Raw genomic sequence first — 14,417 nt, forward strand, 5'->3', positions numbered from 1 at the left:
TATGTGAACTAACATCAAATCTGGCCACAATATGGGAAAGTCAAAACAGCACTTCCCCAAACCCAGTGTAAGAGGGAACCCTAGGACAGAAGGAACTCCATGCACCATGAACCTACCAATATATAACAAAGCAATCTATTTGAAATCTCACTTTTCCTATGCCGTAAATAACAGCCAAGCACTTCCCTTGTCTGAATTTTTTTTAAGCTTTCAAACAAGGCAGGAAGGGCTTTTAGAGCTGTTTATCTCTGCATAATATGCACTGCCATGAAGAAATGCCACAGGATTCCAAAACACGCTGCCACCAACTTCAAGAAAAGCAAAGCTGAAAGTGCTCCTGACCAGGACGATCCCAGACTCTCTCTAGTTACTCCAAAATTACAGCCACAGTCATCCTGGATCAACCAGTGCCAACAGCCAATAATCAACTGGGAAAATGCCATAATTTCTGCCTTGTTATAGAGGGAGGAAACAGAAGCAAGGAGCCCGGTGAGGAAATTCGAAGAGTAGTGAGGTTTCACTTCTAAACACCCAAGAAACTCCACCCAAGCTTCCAACATCTATGGATATTCCCAAAGAAGCTCTATGATATTCTTTCATTCATTCATTTACTTGTCTGCTACTGGGATGTAAGCTCCTTGAGAGCCTACTGCATCTGTCCTGCTCAGGTGTCCAGCATGGCTCATGGCAGGCACACAAACATTGCAGAATTATTTGCTGGCATAAGAAATTACCAGCCAAAATATTTAACACTTTCTTTTTAAAAAAAATATTACTTTATTGATTTCAGAGAGGACAGGAGAGGGAGAGAGAGATAGGAACATTAATGATGAGAGAGAATCTTTGATTGGCTGCCTCCTGAACAGGTCCCACACTGGGGATTGAGCCCGCAACTGGGCATGTGCCCTGACCGGCAATCAAACCCTCATGACCTCCTGGTTCATAGGTCGACACTCAACTACTGAACCACACCAGACAGCCTTAACACTTTCTATATTTCAATCCAATTGAAGTTGCACTTAAAAAAAAAAAGAAAACCTACCTATGACTACATAGGAAAATCTGTGGTAAATATAGCCCTTACTTGAGAGTTCACGTACCTTGTAGGTCAGTTTGAAGGAATAAATTCGTATTAAACAAAGGCAGCCAGGCTACAGAGAGGATAGAGCCAAGCTTAATACCAAAAATAACACCATCCATTCACTTGGATGGAACGACTTGATACAGTAGTTATTTCCCAGTTCCAAGAGTCCAGCTTCTTTCTTATCATCAAGATCCCATGGGATTTAATGCCCCCTGTGCTGTCTCCAACAGGAAGGAAACCCTGACTTCCCCAGCTATTTCAGTTATATAAATCAACAGTTTATTGTCCAGAGTTAGAAGCTGGGCAATGTTGGGACACACATGCCTTTTAGAGCCGCCCACCAATGGGTAACCATATTACATTACATCTAATAAATGTACCTAGATCAATATCATTTCTAATTATCCAAGGTTTTTATTGCTGTAAGGATCTTTCAATTAAAAAAAAAAAAAGTTTAAAAAACTTCCTGTTAGATAAAAGAGACTTGGTGGTGGCGCCACCATCCACCAGAGTGAAGTCTGTGGCACACAAGAGGCACAGCATAATTTCAAAAGGGATAATGATCCCTTTTAAAGTTGTTTACCTTAGTTTGTATATGTTAATAATAATAAACTTTGCTCCTTTCAAATAGAATGTTATAACTGTCCTTTAATGAATTAAGAGAAATTTAAGATTGGTGGATATTTCTTGGACTCAATATAAAGTCACTTTATGTGTGTATGTGAGAGAGAGACACATGAAGGGAAGGAATGGGGATATTTCAAGGGGGGGAAACACCCCTTTTCCTCAAATTTGGGAGAAGCCTAATGGGGACCTAGCTCAGATTTTCACCCATTATTTCCCCCTGGGTTTTAACTCTCTGGGGTATGTGCCATCTGTACCCACACTAGGAAGTGAAAAAGGCTGGGTCCAACTCATGGCCATGATTTTAGGGCTTTCACTAACTGCTAAGAAAACAAAAACAAGCCGAAACCGGTTTGGCTCAGTGGATAGAGCATCGGCCTGCGGACTGAAAGGTCCCAGGTTCGATTCCGGTCAAGGGCATGTACCTGGGTTGCGGGCACATCCCCAGTAGGAGATGTGCAGGGGGCAGCTAATCGATGTTTCTCTCTCATCGATGTTTCTGACTCTCTATCTCTCTCCCTTCCTCTCTGTAAAAAATCAATAAAATATATATTTAAAAAAAAACACAAAAACAAAAACAAAATAAACTGTCCTGCCCACCCCAGCCCTCACCCCCACCCCCACAGCTCTCTCTATCCTGGGAGCTCAAGGTGAATTCTGATCTCCTCATGGGCACTAAGCCACACACTGGCACTCTCAATGTACTATTATTGTGTCGTGTCAAATGCTTTTATACATCTCTTTCCCAGTCTTTTGTCCCCAAATCTGATCCATTACCCTAAAAAAACAGTTCTTATTTCAAGGTTCTAATGTTTAAAAGACCACTCACCAGGTAACTGCTGCACATCACTCATTCAAGCAGTCCCAAAATATGGATATGATCCTTTAGGTTTATGGTACTCCTACTATCTTTGTCCCACAATTCCTCAAGTTCATTATAATCTATCTTGCCTATGGCCCAATTACAGTAATACATTTTCCTACTTCCCCTTAACTCATAAATTACCCCTGCCCTAGCCGGGTTGGCTCAGTGGATAGAACATCAGCCGTGGACTGAAGGGTCCCAGGTTTGATTCCGGTCCTCGGTTGGGCTGCAGGCTCCTCCCAGGCCCAGGCCCTGGTCAGGGCAAGTGCAGGAGGCAATCAATCAATGTGTTTCTCTCACATCCATATTTCTCTCTGTCTTTCCCTCTCTCTTCCACTCTCTCTACAAATCAGTGGAAAAATATCCTTGGGTGAGGATTAAAAAAAAAAGATAAGTTACCCCATTTTACAGAGGGAGAAGACAAGGCCAAGGCAAATACAAACGTCTGCCACACAGCATATCTGCCTCACATCTGCTATCTGAACACATAAAATTTCTACGAAACCCGGCTTGGGGCGGGGGTGGTGGGGGGGGGGGGGGCAATGAGTTTTGCAAGGGACATACCAAGTTTCTTTCTCTTCGGGCATATTTAGCCTGGCAGAATGTCAAGTGCTTCCTGGCCTGGGAGTGTAGGACAAACCCTAATCTCCTGAGCACAACAACCAACCTTTACTGCACACCAACCATGTGTGAAGCACTGTGCTGGCCATGCCCCGCTCATTATCTCAGATTCATTCATTCATTCATAGCATTCATACGTCTAGGAAGCACTTCCCATCTGTAAGCATCCTCACACACATTTACAGATATGTGACCCTTTAAATATTTAGTAACATACCAATTTTGTGCCATAACTTGTCCAAGGCCACACTACCAGGGAGGACAGACCCAGAATCTGATTCAGGTCCTTCTGACTTCAAACCTCCCCCTTCCCTAACACCCTATCTTGCTGGTCCTATGGGTTTCATTTAAAATAATAACCACGTCAGCACTTCTCTGCCCTGTCTCGGGACACCCTAAACCCTGAGCTTCCCACCATCTTTCCCCTGCCTTTCAGGGCAGTACCTACAGCTGACCAGGAAAAGGCAGTAAAAGAGCAACCAGCTCTGTAGCACCTTCTTGCCTGGACTTGACTACTCCAGGAGCAGAGGGCCCAGGAAACTCCAAACACTTCTCCACAGAAGAAAATAGCTCGAGTTGAAACTTGTGTCCACATGGTCCACCGACAGATTTAGAACTCAAATTATAGCCTCCGCAGGAGTCTTCACAAAGAACTCAAATTAAGCAAGACCCAGATGGAAACGAAGAGGAGAGGGAAAGCCTTAAGTCAAACTGTAAAGTGAACTGCAGTTATAGCAAAGTCAGAGTGTAGAACTCGTTGAAATGCTAAACCAAACAGGAGTTCAGCCTATATTTCAAAACTCCACTTCAGGAACGGTCTCTCCACTTTTTTAGCCTGAAACTTGTGCATGGACACAAAGTGGTTGCAAGTTACTCAGGTTTCAAACTGAGTTCATTCCCGTCCTTTGGACCATCTCTCAATGCCAGCATTCATCTACTTGGGCTCCAGAGAGTGCTGAGTTTGGCAAAGCAGATAAAATTAGCTACTGGAGTGAACTTGGAATCTAGGGTGGGCCATTAAAAAAAGTACACATGAGATTTGTAAAGCCACGTAAAAACTTCCTTTGGCCAGCCTGAAGTCATCTAAAACTTAGAGAAATTAAGTCAAAACCCCTGTCCCTTGCCTCTATTCCACCCTTCCTGGATCTAAGGTGACCCATTTCCTGCTTCTTGCCTTGCCTTTCAAATCAGAGTGGCCCACAAACTGAGGAGCCTCTAGAGATCAAGGGGTAAGTCAGAGAGCCTAGGAAGAGAAAATGCAGCAGAAAGACATAAAGGAGCATTTTTTTTTCTCCCTGCTACTCCCGATGCAGAGGGAGGAGTAAGGCATGGGACAGGAAGTGGATCAGTCCCACAACTTGACAGTGTGATAATGGACAAACAATGTTCCAGTCCTGTCCCTCCTGCCTCTATACTGGCCTGACACCATGGCTCAAAAACAGAGTAACCAAGGTGGTCATCTGGAAACATTACCTGCTCCCCCCAAATTTAGCAGGTCCTAAGGGACAAGAAAACAGTGATGTGTGTTTTTATTTGTTTTGTTTTTTGCCTCTTTGTCTCCCAATTTCCCCTTCCAGCCAAAATCTCTCTGGCCTCTGGAACCTAAGGTAAAAGTTCAGAGAAGACCACCCAATCTGGCAAGAAAGAAGACTGAAGGGAAGGCACATTTCTCCTTCCAGAATGGAGGGAAGTGGGTGCCACAAAGATAAATAAGGGGATCTTGAAGTTCCAAGAAGAAATGAGGAGACAGTTTATCCCTTAAAGAATCAGGAGGGGAAAAATAAATAAACAAACAAACAATTTTTTTAAAAAAGAGAATCATGAGGGAAACCTCAGGCAAGTGGGAGGGGAACCCTTCTGAATGCAATAGGACCCCCTCAGTGAAGTGAAAAAATTTACCATGTCTCTCATCAGAAAAGAGGAATCTTAAAAAAGTGGAGACACACTTTAGAGATGTGTGGAGCCCATAGGAATAAGACATATCATATTAGCCAGGGGGGAACCTCTGAAGAAGCCAGTGACCCCCTCCAAACATTATAAGATGCATAGATTAGTAGAGAACCCAAAAGAAATGGCAAATAATTTTGAAAAGTTAGTTTTTTGTTTTTGTTTTTCAGAAAACTAAGCATCCAGTCAGATGTATGGGCATTTCAGAGTAATGGAGGACCTCTCAGGAAAATGGAGGCACTCATCAAAAAGCAGAGTATCCTGCCCTGGCCAGTGTGGCTCAGTTGGTTAGAGCAACATCAGGATATACCAAGGTTGTGGGTTCAATCTCCTGTGAGGGCACATACAAGAAGCAACCAATGAATGCATAAATAAATGGAACAAAAAATCGATGTTCTTCTCTCTCTCTCTCTCTCTCTCTCTCTCTCTCTCTCCTTTCCTCTCTCTAAAATTAATACAATAAAAAAATAAGGAAAAAAAGCAGGGTTCCCATCAAAAGTGGGGATAGCTCAGAAAAGTAGAAAACACCTTCAAGAAGGATTCTGACAGACACAGGAACAACTCAGATTAGTTCAGGGATGTTTGATAGAAGAAGGAGGTCACCCAAACAAGTGGGGACAGAAAAAAGCAACTCAGGAAAGTAGAGGGAAAGGGGACCTACAAAAAGTGGGAGACACCATAGAAAAGTGGGACAACAGCCTAGGGGCCTGGCTCAGTGGCCGACCTATGAACCAGGAGGTCATGGGTTCAATTCCTGGTAAGGGCACATGCCCAGTTACTGACTCGATCACCAGTGTGGGACTTGCAGAAGGCGGCCGATCAATGATTCTCTCTCATCATTGATGTTTCTATCTCTCTCTCCCTCTCCCTTTCTCTGAAATCAATACAAATATATTAAAAGAAAAGTGGGACAACAGCTCAAAGAAGCTGAGATCTCCTCAGAAAATCAGTGTGTGTGGGAGGGGTGGGGAGGGGTGGGGAGGGGTGGGGGGGGTGGGGGGGTGGGGGGGTGGGGGGGGGGAGGATCCATTGAAAGCCAGGTGGTCGTGTCTCCTGGGGGGAGCGGGATCCCTCAGGGAAGCAGAGGATCCCTAGGAAGACAGGGAGTCCCAGAGAGGTGGGGTGCTGCCCTCAGAGAGGCGAGGCCCCTCAGAAAAGTGGAGAGTCCATGAGAGAAGGGGGCTCCCCTCAGAAAAAGGAGTCTGTTGGGTCCCTCACAGAGGTGAGGTCCCTCAGAGAAGGAGAATCCCTTGGAGAGGCGGGGGTTCCCCACAGAAGTGGGGGATTCCTTCACAGAAGCGAGTCCCCGCAGACAAGAAGGTCCGCACACTGGAGGCGGTCCCCTCGCAGAAGCGGAAGCCCCAGAGAAGCCCGGGGCACCGGAAGCCGGGGACCCGCCACCAGCGGCGCTGGCCCCTCACTCACCGAAGTTGCTCGGCGCCCCCACAGAAGGCTGCTAGGTCCCGGGCGGCCTCGGGCTGCGGAGTCGGGTCCAGTCCGCTCGGGTCCCGCAGCGGCAGCTCCCTCAGGTGGGTCCGCGGTGGCGGCAGCGACAGGACGACGGACGGCGGACCGACCGACTGCGCGGGCGACGCGAGGCGCGCTCGGGCGGCGGGGGTGCGCGTGCGCGCGCCGGGGCGCTGACCCCGGGCGGGAGGAGCCGCCGCGCCGCGCTCAGAGCCGCGGCTCGGTCTCGCCGCTCTGTCTCACACTGAAATTGCCCGCTTCGCAGCCCGGCTTCCCCGGTTGCTAGGCAGATTTCGCCTCGCACACTTCCGGGTTGAGACGCGTCCTGCCGAGTGGCGGCGCCGCAGGCCAATGAGGTCCGGGCGGGGCTCCAGGGGTCCGCGCCCCACAGAGGGCGTGTTCAGCCTTACGACGGACAGCGACCGGTGGCCAATGAGCGCGCGGGCCGGCTCGCTCTCGGGATTGCGCCGGCGGCCTGGGCGGGTTCAAGGAGGTGGCACAGAGTAACTGACAGGTGGCCTGCCAATGGTAAAGTAGAGCGGGCCTCAGGACCAGTCAGAGCCCTGTTAGGGCGGGGCTTGGGTTTGGGGGCGGGCACCGGGAAGGGCAGGGCTTGGGAGACGCGTCAATCCGTAGCCGGCTCGCTCGGACCCTGGAAGGCGGTTCGACTGGGCTGCGGGGCGGCCAACAACTGACAGGGCAGGGGGTTCCCTGCAGTGCTCAGCAGGGGCGCCCCACCCACAATGCACTGGAGGCAGCCTGGGCCGGCCGGGCAGGCGAGGAACCGGTGGTGGGCGGGGTCGCGTAAGGCGCGCTCTGAGGAGACTGGGCGAGCTGCGGCCCCGCCTTGCTCTCGAGGATGGATTCATTGCCCCGGTGCTCTTTTCTGACCAGACTTGTGGGTCCGACCCGCTTCCGAGGAGAATCTTTGAGGATTCTTGCCCCTGGCCCCTGTTCTGAGGAGAATCTTCGGAATTCTTTGCCTGGCCCCAGTTCTGAGGAGAAGCTTCAAAAATCTTGCCCGTGGCTCCTCTCCTGAACAGAAACTTGCAAGTTCTTGCCCTGCCAGTTTTTCTCAGGAGAATTGCCAGGAGAGGGCTGATTTTGTAGATTCGAAACCCCAGCTCTCTTTTCTAAGAAAACTTGAGGAGCCTCGGGCTCCTGCTCCCTTTACTAAAAAGAATTTGGGAGAATTCAGGTCCCTAAATTCACTGCCTTTCCCAAGTAGTACATACCCTGCCTCTTCTGGGCATTATTGGGGGCCACTGGTCCTCTTCCTCCGTTGTCTGAAGAGCAATGGGGGCTTTCTGCCTCTGGCCTTCCTATCCGAAGATAACGGTAAGTTTCTACCTTGTGGGAACCTCCCCCAAACAGGAGAAATTTGGAACCTCAAGCACCCCTCCTCTAAACAGCAGAATTACAGATCGATGCCTACTCACTACTTTTACTAAAGAAATGCCATAAAGTTGTGCTCCCTGAGCTTTTTCTAAACAGTGTCTTTCAGGAAAGGTTCCATTTTTCCTAACTATTGTGACCATTTGAATCCTCTTCCCTAGAAAGTTGTGGGGACTTACAGTTCCTTTTTTGGAAAAACTACCCACTTAGCCTTCTTTCCCTTTTTTTGAGGCGAGTTTTTCTGTGCAGCTGTCTACTCTTTCCCAAGGGTCAAATCTGTGGCCCTTCCTGATTCTGTCCCCTGTCTCCCAGTTTCCTCTACTGGGTGGGGCTCTTCCAAGAAGCAGTTTTGCTTTCCACCAATCCCCAGACAAAACCAATCAGTTGCTCAGTGCCACGCCTACCGGGTGTTAGAGGCCTTCACCTATGCCTTCTCCCATTTGGTCTGAACGCCTTGCCTGATTCCCCCTCACCCCCCAAGAATCCAGCTTCGCCCTTAGTAGGGGACCAACTGTCCATTGAATTGAAGGGGTGAAGAAGTCGGCAATGAAAAAGACCCACAATAGAAAATTTTTTTCAAAAAAAAAGACCCACAACACTGTGAGGATTTAATATGGCAAACTTTTATCATTCCCCCTTTTTGCACAGAAGTGTGCAAGATACTGAGATACCTGAATTATAGGACAGAACTTGTGAGCCAAGATGAACACAACAAAGGAAAATAGGCCTGTTCGGCAAGGCAGAATGTTACACTAAAGAGATACCAAGAAAATGTAGGAATGGAGAGGAGGAAATGATTGAGTGAGATAATGAATGTGAAAGTGCTTTGTAAACCATGAAGCAGTGTATTCGTGTGGAAAGGATTATTGTTATTGTTACAAGTGGGCTGACATTCCTATAAAGAAAGTAAAGAATAAAATCTGAGAGATACAGGGATGGGAGGTTGGCAGGGAGCCCTGTGAGGCCTGCCTCCCTGAGTGAGTTGAGCCGAGACCCAGTGGCAAGACTGACAAGAGTCCTTGGCTAGGGAAGGGCGTTACTGGAAACATGAAGGCAGCATGTTTCCAAAGCACCTTATTTGCACCTGTGGGGTAGCATCACATTCTGCAAGTGTCTGAGACAGTCTGTGTGGACAATAAACACTTGACCTTTGATGGCTGACAGAGCTGGGGTCAAACCCACATCTGCCACTCTCTAGCTAGGCCAGTAACTTTCCTCAACCATATCAGAGGTAAGAATACCCGTCTCCAAAGGTTACAATAAGGATGGTGAGCTCAAAGTGCATTGCACCGTGCCTGGTGCACAGAAGGCCTCAGGAGCTTCTCCTTTCATTCCAGTCACTAACCAGGATGCTTTCTGAGAACATGAATCTAGCCTTATTCATTTAAGTAATACCTCAGTGCTTGTATAGTTACTGAATTGAACTGGGATCAAAGAGCAGCTCATTGTCCAACCCCTTCATTTTATACATGAGAAACTGAGAAGTCCAGAGGGCAAGGTGACTGGTTCCTATCCAACTGCTGAAACTTTATGGGCTGGATCCTAAGCTTGCATTATCTTTTTTTTTTTTAATATATTTTTATTGATTTTTTACAGAGAGGAAGAGAGAGAGATAGTTAGAAACATCGATGAGAGAGAAACATCGATCAGCTGCCTCCTGCACATCTCCCACTGGGGATGTGCCCGCAACCCAGGTACATGCCCTTGACCGGAATCGAACCCGGGACCTTTCGGTCCACAGGCCGACGCTCTATCCACTGAGCCAAACCAGTTTCGGCAGCTTGCATTATCTTAATCTCACTTTGAACCTATGTGCAGGAAAGGGGCAAAGGGGGACCTGTGCCCTTGAGTCCTTGTGCAAAGCAGAGTCTTGTTGAGAACCTAACTCTCCCTGTGTCTTATCTCTCAGGCAAGCTGTGGGAAGGTTCTGGAAATAGGCCTAATAGAGTCTCCAAACTCAAGGGAAAAGGACAAGTGGGGGCCCTGACCCAGGTCAGGACCATCTAAATTAACTTTGTCAAAGGGAAATTGCAAATAAATTGAGGTTATTTCAGGGTTATCCTGTGTAATTTCCAGACTGATCCCTGGAAATGTCAGGACCTATAACTAACTACATCTTACCTTTTTATTTTATTTTTTAAAAATATATTTTATTGATTTTTTACAGAGAGGGAAGGGAGAGGGAGAAGGAGAGGGAGAGGGACTTAGAAACATCAATGAGAGAGAAACATCGATCAGCTGCCTCCTGCACACTCCCTACTGGGGATGTCCCCCCAAACAAGGTACATGCCCTTGACCAGAATTGAACCTGGGACCCTTGAGTCCACAGGCCTACGCTCTATCCACTGAGCCAAACCAGTTAGGGCCTTACCTTTTTATTTTAGGAATGCACAGAATTTCTTTGATTCTCTAGAGAAGGGTATGACCTAGAGGCAGAGATGTTGGATTAAGGTATGTCCATGAAGTCTGGAATCCTAAGCATAAGCAAGTGTCTCATTTGGCTGGAAAATTTTATCCTCAAAGAATCCAAGGCAGGCCCTGGCTGGTTTTTCTCAGTGGATAGAGCATCAGCCTGTGGACTTAAGGGTCCTGGGTTCGATTCCCATTAAGGGCACATGCCTAGGTTGAGGCCTTGATCCCCAGTGGGGGATGTGCAGGAGGCAGCCGATCGATGTTTCTCTCTCATTATTGATGTTTCTCTCTCCCTCTTCCTCTCTGGGAATCAATAAAAAAAATAAAAATAAAGAAAAAGAATACAAGGCAGGCCGGTTGGCATAGCTCAGTGGTTGAGCATTGACCTATAAACCAGGAGGTCATGGTTCGATTCCAAGTCAGGGCACATACCTGGGTTAAAGGCTCAGTCCCCAGTGAGGGGCATGCAGGAGGCAGCTGATTAATGATTCTCTCTCATCATTTATGTTTCTATCTCTCTCTCCCTCTCCCTTCTTCTCTGAAATCAATAAAAATATATTAAAAAATAAAAAAGCCGAAACCGGTTTGGCTCAGTGGATAGAGCATCGGCCTGCAGACTGAAAGGTCCCAGGTTCAATTCCGGTCAAGGGCATGTACCTGGGTTGCGGGCACATCTCCCAGTGGGAGATGTGCAGGAGGCAGCTGATCGATGTTTCTCGCTCATCGATGTTTCTAACTCTCTATCTCTCTCCCTTCCTCTCTGTAAAAAATCAATAAAATATATTAAAAATAAAAATAAAAAGAATCCAAGGCAAATGAGCATTTGTCAGGGCAAGTGAAAAGCCCCACCAAAATGGATGACATGAGCACAGCTTCTGACATAAAAAAACATGACCCACACCAAGGATGGGCTTTCCTTTCCACAGTGGTAGCAGTGATTGCATCTCTCTGCACAAGGTGTGTCCCTTCATGGGTCTGAGAAATCATGTGGACAAACTGGCTAAGTGACATTCACAATCAAATAGGAAAACGGGCGCTGAGCCAGGTGACTGACTACACAGGCAGCAAGGAAGGCAGGGCCTCAATGGTAGAAAAATGAGGGCATGATGGGTGCCAACCTGCAGAGACCTCCTGTTGGTGTAGTCTTGGACAAGGAAGAGTGCCCACTGACAATGAAAAATGAAAGCTAGTTAATAACAGGGAAGGGTACTAAGCACAAAGTTAAAGCCCTCTGGTGTCACTCAGTGACAGTGGCAGTTCAAGTGCACATAGCAAAGTGCCCCCTCCATCATTGCCTCCTAAGATTCTTGGACTAGCCCGAGCCTGTTTGCTCTGGTTAGAGTGTTGGCCTGCAGACTGAAGGGCCATGGGTTCAATTCCAGTCAAGGGCACATACCTTGGTTGCAGATTCAATCCCTGGCCCAGGTCAGGGGCGCGTGTAGGAGGCAGCCAGTCCGTGTGTCTCTCTCACATTGCTGTTTCTCTCTCTCTGTCTCTCCCCTTCCCTCCCACTCTCTCTAAGAAAAATCAATGGAAAAAAAATATCCTTGGGTGAGGATTAACAAAAACAATAAAGATTCTCGGGCTACATAATTCATTTGGGTTGAAATGGCCTTGGTTCTCTCAGGAAAAGGGTAGTAAAAAGTCAGAGTCTGTTTCTATGTTGAGGCCTCCAGGCTCCCTACCTTTGCCTGCCACCCAGACTGGGCCAGGCTTGTCCTTGCTGCTGCTCGGCCTCTAACACATCTGTTCACCAAAGCTCTGGTCCTCTTTATGCTAATTTTCTCCTGGATTGCTACTGAAGCATAGACAAGAGAGGCAGGAGAGAGAGACTTGCCCCCCGACATATAGAAAGTATAGAATACTGTTTGGTCAGCACAGATTCTCCCTTCTTCCTCCCCGGTGGGTGGGCATTGGGCTGGCACTGGGTGGCGGCAGGGTGAGCACTGAGAGGGTAGGCCTGGAGTGAAAGAAAATACCTCGTGCCTCCATTTTATTTATTCTTTTGGACAAGTAACCTTTAGAGAGTTCATTCATTTCTATAGTTGGTATCTGAAGGTTCCCCATCCCCTCACCCACAGGCAGCTGCTGTCACTAGTCTCTCTCTCTTGCATGTCTCTCCAAGGTGGTTCTGTTCCACACACAGAGGCCCACTTTGATTTTGTGCATACCTAGGGGCACAGTACGCATGCTCTGATTTTTTATTTTCATTTTATTTTGTTTTTATTGATTTCAGAGAGGAAGGGAAAGGGAGAGAGAGATAGAAACATCAATGATGGGACAGAATCATTGATTGGCTGCCTCCTGCACCCCCTCTACCGCAGATGGAGCCCGCACTCAGGGCATGTGTCCTTGCCCGGAATCAAACCTTCAGTCTGCAGGCCAATGCTCTATCCACTGAGCCAAATTGGCTAGGGCTGCTCTGATATTTTAAATGGAAAGCAAGTGTTCTGATAGGGGAATCCTTACTACGGATGGGGGCAACACCCTCAATCAATGGCTCAGGACTGTCCTTTGGGATTTGGTTCCAGTCTACACCAGTGATGGCGAACCTATGACACATTTTTTTGGTTGATTTTTTCTTTGTTAAATGGCATTTAAATATATAAAATAAATACCAAAAATATAAATCTTTGTTTTACTATGCTTGCAAATATCAAAAAATTTCTATATGTGACACGGCACCAGAGTTAAGTTAGGGTTTTTCAAAATGCTGACACGCCGAGCTCAAAAGGTTCGCCATCACTGCTCTAGACTATTCCTGAGAACTGAGCATCTGCAGCCCCACGTTGTGGTCCCCCCTTCCTTGGGGCCTAAAAAGGAGAAAGGTCCTAGGATCCTTGGGTCAGGGGTATTTCCACATGTCAAGGGTTATGAAAGGCCATCACCTTTTGCCCACATCTAGAGACTAACTGGCCCTACCCAGTTTGGCCCAGTGGATAGAACATGGGCCTACAGACGGAAGGGTCTTGAGTTCGATTCTGGTCAAGGGCAAATACCTTGGTTGCAAGCTTCTCCTCAGCCCAGGCCCTGGTCAGGATGTGTGCAGGAGGCAGCCGATTGATGTGTTCCTCTCACATCGAGATACTTCTCTCTTTCCCTCTCTCTTCCACTCTCTAGAAATCAATGGAAAAATATCCTTGGGTGAGGACTAAAGAAAAAAAAAATTAGAGACTAACTCATCTTCTTATTAGTGCAGGAGTCACTAGGACCCTCTTGTCTGGAAACCTTTCCTTTGCTCCAGGTGAGAGCTAGGAGGTTGCAGCTTAGTTGCAGGTTGGGTGCAAAGGCCCAGGTTCCCCTTTTGGAACTGTCACCAATGGCTATTCAGAGGCCTGTGTTACATCTTGGATGCTGTGGTAAACAAGTCAAGGGGCCCTAACCGGTTTGGCTCAGTGGATAGAGCGTCGGCCTGCGGACTCAAGGGTCCCAGGTTCAATTCCGGTCAAGGGCATATACCTTGGCTGCGGGCACATCCCCAGTAGGGGGTGTGCAGGAGGCAGCTGATCAATGTTTCTTGCTCATCGATGTTTCTAACTCTCTATCCCTCTCCCTTCCTCTCTGTAAAAAGTCAATAAAATATTGAAAAAAAAAAAAAAAAAAAACAAGTCAAGGGGGGCCGGCTGGTGTGGCTCAGCGGTTGAGCATCGACCTATGAACAAGAAGGTCTTAGTTCGATTCTCGGTCAGGGCACATGGGCCCAGGTTGCAGGCTCAATCCCCAGAAGGGGGTGTGCTGGAGGCAACCAATCGATAATGTTTCTCATTGATGTTTCTATCTTTCTCTCTATATTTTTTAAAAAGTCAAGGTTGGAGGATAGGCTGCTGGGAGAGTGAACAAGGGGATTTCAACTAATGATGAAGAAGAGTAGTCTCAGGGCATGACACTGACCAAGAGACCTCCAGCCAGGGGCAGATATTGGAGGTTTGTGAACAGGTAGATTTGAGGAGAGACCTGAATCTTAGCAAGGACTCAGCCTGGGGATGAGCATTCTGGGCAAAG

General features: G+C 47.5%; 1 protein-coding gene across 1 annotated transcript in view; it reads right to left on the reverse strand.

Moving 5' to 3' along the window:
• GATAD2A (GATA zinc finger domain containing 2A) overlaps positions 1-6,896 on the reverse strand; it is a 108,124-nt gene extending 101,228 nt beyond the window's left edge. The window contains exon 1 of the mRNA XM_081091536.1: positions 6,567-6,896. The gene's annotated coding sequence lies outside the window, so the exon portion shown is untranslated. The remainder of the gene's footprint in view (positions 1-6,566) is intronic.
• Between the last annotated feature and the right edge of the window lie 7,521 nt (positions 6,897-14,417).

The sequence above is a fragment of the Myotis nattereri genome, assembly GCF_964212035.1.
Source record: "Myotis nattereri genome assembly, chromosome: 5".
NCBI classification, from domain to species: domain Eukaryota; kingdom Metazoa; phylum Chordata; class Mammalia; order Chiroptera; family Vespertilionidae; genus Myotis; species Myotis nattereri.